At 35.3% G+C, this 8,971-nt stretch overlaps 1 pseudogene; it reads right to left on the bottom strand.

The window, feature by feature from the left end:
- LOC138861732 (large neutral amino acids transporter small subunit 1-like) overlaps nt 1-6,357 on the bottom strand; it is an 11,343-nt pseudogene extending 4,986 nt beyond the window's left edge.
- Nucleotides 6,358-8,971: the final 2,614 nt, after the last annotated feature.

The raw sequence follows: 8,971 nt of genomic DNA, 5'->3' as shown, positions 1-8,971 counted from the left end.
CGGCAAAATCTAGAGTATTACAGCCTTTTGAGAGAAATGTCGAAAAAGAAACCTTTTCGGTTTTTATGGTAATTATGAGGATTTTAACATTAATTCAGGTAATTATAGTGATTTCCATTATTATTCCTTTATTATTGACAATAATGATGATAATTTTGATAATAATGACAATGATAATGACAATAATAATGATAATAAGGATAAAGTTATAATCATAATGATAATCTTGATAATTACTGCAATAATAGCAATAATTAACTCTATTCCAATAATTTCCATACTAATAATGGCAATAGAAATAATAATAACATCATTATCATTGTCTTTATAATTATTATTAATGTCATTATTATTTCTAAGATCATCATTATTGCTATTATCATGATAATCATGATGATAATGACTATAATTACAATAATCATAAAAATGATGACAGTAATGATAATAATGATGATAATTATCATTCAGTTCATTTATAATGATGTAAAGGCCAGAAGTAATAAAATCCCAAAAGTCGAAAAGCCGGAAAAATCTAGCGAAAGGTCGAAAAAACCCTTTTCGGTATTTAAGGGTAATTATGAGGATTTTAACATTAATTCAGGTAATTATGATGATTCCCATTATGAATCCTTTATTATTGACAATAATGATGATAATTATGATAAAGACAATGGTAATGACAATAATAAAGATAATAATGATAAAGTCATAATTATAATGATAATCTTGACAATTACTGTAATAATAGCAATGATTAACTCTATTCCAATGATTTCCATACTAATAATGGCAATAGAAATAGTAATATCATTATCATTGTCATTATAATTATTATTATTGTTATTATTATTTCTAAGATTGACATTATTGCTATTATCATTATATAAATAGTTATAATAATAAAAATAGCAATAATAATTAGCATGATAATTATTATAACTGCAATAATGAGGATAGTAATGATAATTATGATGATAATGACTATAATGATAATAATCATAAAAATGATGACAGTAATGATAATAATGATGATAATTATCAGTCAGTCCATTTATAATGAAATGAAGGCCAGAAGTAATAAAATCAAAAACGCAGAAAAAACGGCAAAATCTAGCGTATTACAAACGTCGAAAAAAAAACCTTTTCCCTTTTTTCTGGTAATTATTAGTACTTTAACATTAATACAGGTAATTATGATGATTTCCCTGATAATTCCTTTATTATTGACAATAATGATGATAAGTATGATGATAATGACAATAATGATGATAATAAAGATAAAATCATAATTATAATGATAATCTTGATAATTACTGTAATAATAGCAATAATTAACTCTATTCGAATAATTTCCATACTAATAATGGCAATAGAAATAATAACATCATTATCATGGTCATTATAATCATTATTATTGTCATTATTATTTCTAAGATTATCATTATTGCTATTATCATTATATAAATAGTTATGATGATAAAATAGCAATAATAATTATTATAACTACAATAATGATGATAATAATAATGATAATCATGATAATGATTATAATGATAATAATCATAAAAATGATGACAGTAATGAAAATAATGATGATAATAATTATCATTCAGTCCATTTATAAGGAAATAAAGGCCAGAAGTAATAAAATCCCAAAAGTCGAAAAAAACGGCAAAATCTAGCGTATTAAATCCTCTTGAAAGGAACGTCGAAAAAAACCTTTTCGCTTCTTAATGGTAATTATGAGGATTTTAACAATAATTCAGGTAATTATGATGATTTCCATGATGATTCCTTTATTATTGACATAATGATAATTATGATGATAATGACAATGATAGTGACAATAATTATGATAATTATGATAATGATAATCTTAATAATTACTGCAATAATAGCAATAATTAACTCTATTCCAATAATTTGCATACTAATAATGGCAAAAGAAATAATATTATTAGCATTGTCATTATAATTATTATTATTGTCATTATTATTTGTAAGATCATCATTATTGCTATTGCTAATAATAATTAGCATAATGATTATTATAATTGCAATAGTGATGATCATAAAAATGATAATCATGATGATAATGACTATAATGATAATAATCATAAAAATGATGACAATAATGATAATAATGATGATAATAATTATAATTCAGTCCATTTATAATGAAATAAAGGCCAGAAGTAATAAAATCCCAAAGTCGAAAAAACGGCCTTTTGAGAGAACCTTTTCGCTTTATAGTGGTAATTACGTGGATTTTAACATGAATTCAGGTAATTATGATGATTTCCATGATGATTCCTTTATTATTGATAATGATGATGATAATTATGATGATAATCACAATGATAATGACAATAATAATGATAATAATGATAAAATCATAATTATAATGATAATCTTTAGAATTATTGCAATAATATCAGTAATTAACTTCTCCATTAATTTCCATACTAATAATGGCAATAGAAATAATAATAACATCATTATCATTGTCATTATAATAATTATTATTGTCATTATTATTTCTAAGATCATCATTATTGCTATTATCATTATATAAATAGTTTTAGTGATAAAAATAGCAATAATAATTATTAATATAATTATTATAACTGCAATAATGATGATAATAATAATGATAATCATGATGATAATGGCCATAATGACAATAATCATAAAAATGATGACAGTAATGATAATAATGATGATATAATTATCATTCAGTCCATTTATAATGAAATAAAGGCCAGAAGTAATAAATTCCCAAAAGTCGAAAAAACGGCAAAATCTAGCGTATTACAGCATTTTGAGAGAAACGTCGAAAAAAAAACCTTTTCGCTTTTTACTGGTAATTATGAGGATATTAACATTAATTCAGGTAATGATGATGATTTCCATGATGATTCCTTTATCATTTACAATAATGATGATAATTATGATGATAATGACAATGATAATGACAATAATAATGATAATAATGATAAAGTCATAATTATAATGATAATCTTGATAATTACTGCAATAATAGCAATAATCAACTCTATTACAATAATTTCCATACTAATAATGGCAATAGAAATAATAACATTATCATTGTCATTATAATTATTATTATTGTCATTATTATTTCTAAGATCTTCATTATTGCTATTAGCATTATATAAATAGTAATAATGATAAAAATAGGAATAATAATTAGCATAATAATTATAATTGCAATAATGATGGTAATAAAAATGATAATCATGATGATAATGACTATGATGATAATAATCATCAAAATGATGACAGTAATGATAATAATGATAAAAATCATGCAGTCCATTTATAATGAAATAAAGGCCAGAAGTAATAGAATCCCAAAAGTTGAAAAAAAAACGGTAAAATCTAGCGTATTTTTCTTGAGAGAAACGTCGAAAAAACACTTTATGCTTTTTAATGGTAATTATGAGGATTTTAACATTAATTCAGGTAATTATGATGATTTCCATGATGATTCTTTTATTATTGACAATAATGATGATAATTATGATAATGACAATGATAACGACATCATTATCATCATCCGGAGCTAACGCCGACGGTGGCGCATAGCCGCGTCCGCCTTCTGCTTCCACCTTTTGGGATCCCTCATGGCAAGTCGCCAGGCAGGGGCCCAGCCCATCTCGAGCTCTTCCCGACAGGTTTGATTGATCTGCCCAAGCCGCGACCTCCTAGGTCGTCTTACAGGCCTCCTCCACCCAGGGTTGTCTCGAACAGAGACAACCTGATGGGCAGGATCAGACAGTGGGAAGCCAGCCAGGTGGCCAGATAGCCTGAGTTGGCGATCCCGGATTGTGCAGGTAACAGGTCCTGTGCCAGTCTCACGGTACAGCCGTTGGTTAGACACATGGTCCCGCCAACAGTACCCCATGATCCGGCGCAAGGACCTATTACAAAAGGCGTCAAGACAGGACTCCAGTGCACTGGATAATATCCAGGTTTCACTACTGTAGAGCAAAACTGGCATTACCAGGGCCCTGAAAACCCGTAGCTTGGTCCTTCTGCACAGGTTCCGGCATCTCCAAATACTCTTGTCGAGAGAGTTCATGACCCCTGCTGCCAGGCCAATCCGTCTACTGACTTCCTGGTCTGACAGCCCAGAGTTATGAGCTGCAATACCAAGGTATGTAAAGCTCTCTGTGACCTCAATGTCCTCGCCGCAAGCACATACCGACTGAACAGGTTCTCCTAGTAAGTCCCTAAAGTCCTGGATCTTGGTCTTGGCCCAGGAGACCTCTAGACCCAAGGGACTCGCTTCATTACTAAATGCATCGAGGGCCACCACTAAGGTTTCCAAAGACTCAGATAGAATTGCAATATCATCGGCAAAATCAAGGTCTGTAAATTTAATATTACCCAGTGTTGCTCCACAATGACTTTGAACAGTCCAGTCCTTTGTCCATGCAAGTGTTGAAAAGGGTTGGTGCAAGAATACAGCCTTGCCTCACTCCTGAACTGACAGGAAAGAAGCTCGACAGGCCCCCACCACACTTTACAGCACTTTCAGTACCAGTATATAGGTTTGCTATTAGTTCAATAATCCTTGTTGGAATTCCTCTCAGTCTCTGGATCTCCCAGAGTGATTCCCGATGTACTGTATCAAACGTCTTCTTGAGGTCGATGTAGGCTGCAAGTAACCCACGTCCGAACTCACGACGGCGCTCTACAATGACTCGAAGCGCAAGGATACGGTCTATTGTTGACTTACCAGGAGTGAATCCGGATTGTTCTGGCCTCTGGTGCCTTAGTAGATGGTCTCTGATACGCCTCAGAAGGATGCGGGCAAGAACCTTGCCTGGTACACTGAGCAGTGTGATGCCGCGGTGATTGGTGCAGTCCCATCGGTCCCCCTTCCCCTTCCAGAGAGGGATGACCACACCCCTCAACAGGTCAGAGGGAACGGTACCGGATTGCCAGATGGCAGCCAGGACAGCATGCAATCCCCATGCCATAGGTTCACCACCAGCCTTTAACAGTTCAGCTGGGATGCCGCAAATACCCGCTGCTTTACCACTCTTCATCTTGGAAATCGCCCCCCTAACCTCAGCTAGGGTGGGAGGGTCCTTGCTAATGGGTGGGTCCGGCAACGGAATCACGGCACTACCCACATCCAAGTTGACTGTTGGAGGGTCAACCTGATACAACTGCTCAAAGTATTCAGCCCAACGCTCCCTCACCGCAACAGGATCTGAGACAATCTGGCCACCCACTAAGCGAACTGCAGTCACCTGTGAAGAGGGCTTGGAGTTCAGTTTTCTCAGGGCTTGGTATGCAGGACGAAGGTCATTTACTAAGAAATGGCCTTCAACCTCCTCAGCAAGATTCCTAATAAACTGTTCCTTGTCCCTTCTTAACAGAGACCGAGTTCTGCGCACCTGAGAACGGTGCAAATCCCGATCCCCTGCCAGACGAGCCGCACGGCAAGCATCAGTGGCTTCCAGTGTCTCCTGAGAGATTGAATTCTGTCTTGCTCTCGGGCGTTCTCCAATCGATTCTTGGGCTGCATCAAGCGCTCCACGCTTGAAGGTGTCCCACAGAAGTACACGGTCCGTCAGATTGTCAAGCGCTGTGAACCGATCAGAGATTGTCTCAGCAAACCTCCGAGCACACTCCCTCTCCTTCAGCCTGTCCAGATGAAACACCCTAGGGTGGTCATTGGGCCGCTGGGGAGTTTTGAAGTGTACCCGGAGGGTAGGCACAACCAATCTATGGTCAGTACCACAGAACTCAACACTCCTATACACCCTGCAGTTCTGGAGGATCCTCCAACGAGTGCTAACGAGAATGTGGTCGATCTCCTTGGTTGCATTACCCGCATCGCTGTACCATGTCCAACGATGTGGGTCTGGACGCTGGTACCAGGAGCCAGAAATCCTCAATTTCTGGGATCTAGCAAAATCCCGGAAAAGGAGGGATCAACTCCCGAACCATGAGGACTGACTGACATCTCATAGCCAGCTCGATCGCAGCCAATAAGAATATCTCGCCGGGGACAACTGTCTGCCACGGATGCCACCTGCACTGATCGTGCCGCTGCCAGGTCTTCTCACCTCCGAGAGAGCAGCCACCCCTACTCTCAGCCTCCCCAGTTCCCTCGATAGTAGGGGTAACCGATCATCCTGACGTAAAGAGCGGACGTTCCAAGCCCCCACCCTGACTTCCCGCCTGAGGTTAACCCTCGGGCAGTCGCTCCGGGTGGACTGCCACCCCCGCCGAAGCTGCCCCACACAAAAGGCGGCAGCCTGCGGGACCCTTCATCCACCTGTGGGGTTCCCTAGGGCTTTGCCCCACAAGCTTCATATTGGGCTGGCGGCTGCCAGGACGCAGGCAGGACGAGGAGCTCCCGTTCCTATTCCGCGCCCCAGCAGTCACCCTCCCAACGGGGCCCGCAGCCCTCCTCTCTCGCTGGGTAGGAGGGACATTACCCCTCCCCCCAGCATTTCCAATTACGTGTGACGCTGCCAGTGGCTTATTCTCTGGGGGGAGGAGGACTGGCAAGGCCCACCTACCCCGAGCCTCCCATTGACCCCAGCGGGCTTAGGGGCAGGAGTTAGTACAGGGCCAGGGCATGTCCACACACCGGTGGGCCATGACTCTGTACCTATGGGGCCTCCTGCTGCTCCGAGATCCCCTACAGTTCAGCCTGGGACCGCAAGGTGCCAGTTTCCATAGGTGGCCACGAGGAGGCACTGCAGAAGTCCCGATGGTGGAGAGGCTATGAACTGGCAGGGGAGACTTATGCAGCGCTGCTCCCTTTTTCGCACAAGGCTAGTCAGCGGTGACAGCTGCAAGCGAGAAAGCATGCAAGCAATAAACACTATCTAGGCTACCAACCATCGCTTCACACCACACTGTGCATGAAGCAACCACCCATTATGATTATGACAATAATAATGATAATAATGACAGTCATAATTATAATGATGCTCCTGATAATTACTGCAAAAATAGCAATAATTAACTCTATTCCAATAATTTCCATACTAATAATGGCAATAGAAATAATAACATCATTATCATTCTCATTATCATCATTATTGCTATTATCATTATATAAATAGTTATAATGATAAAAATAGTTATAATAATTAGCATAATAATTATAATAACTGCAATAATGATGATAATAATAATGATAATCATGATGATAATGACTATAATGAAAATAATCATAAAAACGGTGACAGTAATAATAATAATGATGATACTAATTATCATTCAGTCCATTTATAATGAATTAAAGGCGAGAAGTATTAAAATCCCAAAAGTCGAAAAAAACGGCAAAATCTAGCGTATTATAGCCTTTGGAGAGAAACGTAAAAAAAAAAACCGTTTTTCGCTTTTTAATGGTAATTATGAGCATTTTAACATTAATTCAGGTAATTATGATGATTTCCATGATGATTCCTTTATTATTGACAATAATAATGATATTTATGATGGTAATGACAATGATAATGACAATAATAATGATAAAGTCATAATTATAATGATAATCTTTATAATTACTGCAATAATAGCAATAATTAACTCTATTCCAATAATACCCACACTATTAATGGCAATAGAAATAATAATAACATCATTATCATTGTCATTATAATTGTTATTATTGTCATACCTATAATCATTAGCATAATAATTATTATAACTGGAATAATGATGATAATAATAATGATAATCATGATGATAATGACTATAATGATCATAATCATATAAATGATGACAGTAATGATAATAATTCCGTCCATTTATAATGAAATAAAGGCCAGAAGTAAGAAAATCCCAAAAGTCGAAAAAAACGGAAAAATCTAGCGTATTACAACCTTTTGAGAGAAACGTCGAAAAAAACCCTTTTCGCCTTTTCAGGGTAATTATGAGGATTTTAACATTAATTCAGGTACTTATGATGATTTCCATGGTAATTCCTTTAATATTGACAATAATGATGATAATTATGATGATAATGACAATGATAATGAAAATGATAATGATGACAATAATGATAAAGTCATAATTATATGGATAATCTTGATAATTACTGCAATAATAGCAATAATTAACTCTATTCCAATAATTTCCATACTAATAATGGCAATAGAAATAATAACATCATTATCATTGTCATTATAATTATTATTATTGTCATTATTATTTCTAAGATCATCATTATTGCTATTATCATTATAAAAATGGTTATAATGATAAAAATAGCAATAATAATTATTATAACTGCAATAATGATGATAATAATGATAATCATGATGATGATGACTATAATGATAATAATAATAAAAATGATGACAGTAATGATAATAATGATGATAATAATTATCATTCAGTCCATTTATAATGAAATAAAGGCCAGAAGTAATAAAATCCCACAAGTCGAAAAAACGGCAAAATCTAGCGTATTGCAGCCTTTTGAGAGAAACTTCGAAAAAAAAACCCTTTACGCTTTCTAATGGTAATTATGAGGATTTTAACATTAATTCAGGTAATTATGATGATCTCCATGATGATTCCTTTATTATTGACAATAATGATAATTATGATGATAATCACAATGATAATGACAATAATAATGAGAATAAATATCTTGCATTATGAAAATATCAAAGCGACAATAAAAATTATACGCGTATGTAAACATCCACATACACACAAACACTATATATATATATATATATATATATATATATATATATATATATATATATATATATATATATATATATCCTGTACACATCCTTTCTAAACATTTATAAACAAAAACTGATTGCAACGGCGCTTTTTTTTAAGCCCGGAGCCTTTCATGTCTTTGAGCCCCGGGCAGTGTTGCAATCAGAGGGAGAATTTTTTTTTTGTTCCCTTTTGGGGGTTCGAACCCGCGACCGCGCATCCGTGCCCGCGG

This window comes from Penaeus vannamei, chromosome 5 (assembly GCF_042767895.1).
Source record: "Penaeus vannamei isolate JL-2024 chromosome 5, ASM4276789v1, whole genome shotgun sequence".
Classification (NCBI taxonomy): Eukaryota; Metazoa; Arthropoda; class Malacostraca; order Decapoda; family Penaeidae; genus Penaeus; species Penaeus vannamei.
This window is presented reverse-complemented; position numbering and strand designations above follow the sequence as displayed.